This window comes from Pteropus alecto, unplaced genomic scaffold (genome assembly GCF_000325575.1).
Source record: "Pteropus alecto unplaced genomic scaffold, ASM32557v1 scaffold98, whole genome shotgun sequence".
Lineage (NCBI taxonomy): Eukaryota > Metazoa > Chordata > Mammalia > Chiroptera > Pteropodidae > Pteropus > Pteropus alecto.
Window position 1 is genome coordinate 20,642,551 of NW_006443570.1, and position 1,091 is coordinate 20,643,641.

The window sequence follows — 1,091 nt, forward strand, 5'->3', positions numbered from 1 at the left end:
TTCATACACTGCTGGTGAAACTGCAAATTGGTACAGCCACTATGGAAAATAGTATGGAGGTTCCTCAAAAAACTAAGAATTGAGCTACCATATGATCCAGCAATCCCTCTACTGAGTATTTACTCCAAAGACTTGAAAACCCATACCCGAAAAGATATTTGCACACTGATGTTCAGAGCAGCATTATTCACTGTTGCCAGGACATGGAAGCAACCGAAGTGTCCTACGATAGAAGCTGTGTGGTACACATATACAATGGAATATTACTCAGCCATAAGAAGAGATGAAATACTGCCATTTGCAACAACATGGATGGACCTCGAAATAATCATGGTAAGCGAAATAAGCCAGACAAAAAAAGTTGAAATTTCATCAGATATCACTTATATGTGAGACATAAACCTAAAAGCAATAAATGAGCAGGACAGAGACTCATGGAAATAGACAATGGACTAGTGTTTACCAAAGGGTGGGGACGGGGAGGGGGAAGGTAGACAGGGGAAGAAAAAATTTAAATCATTCCTTCAATTAATATAAATGATAACTAAATTTAAAAAATAGAAAATAAAACCAGCTGAGGCATGACTAATTGTCATGAAAAAAAGGGGGGGGGCCGTGTCCATGAGCGGATTTTCGCGGTGACGGACCTGTACGCTCTGAGCACCAATGTCGATTCGGCTGTGCGCAGGGGGCACCAGGGACTTACAAGGCGACATTGTTGGACTGAAGACCAAGGTGAGACTCACTCGGTACAGAAGTGCTGGTGGCATCCATTGTTCTCTGTTGAGCTCTCCCCCCACCAGTGCTCCGGACACAGCGCCACCATAGCTGAGATGTCATCAAACTGGATAACAGAAGTTGCTCCGCCCAGAGGATTCCCTGAAATCCGCCTCCCCCAACTCGTGGCCCTCGCCAAGCCACATCCAGGTGTATCCTCAGCAAGTCAGGCGCCAATCCATCCAGGTGTATCCTCAGCAAGTCAGGTGCTCCTTGTTGAGCAGTGCCTAGACTCACACTGGGGGCAGCTGGCCTCGGTTTCTGGCGTGGCCTTTTGAGGCAACTATAAGCACAGCATCTGTGGGTTGCTTTTG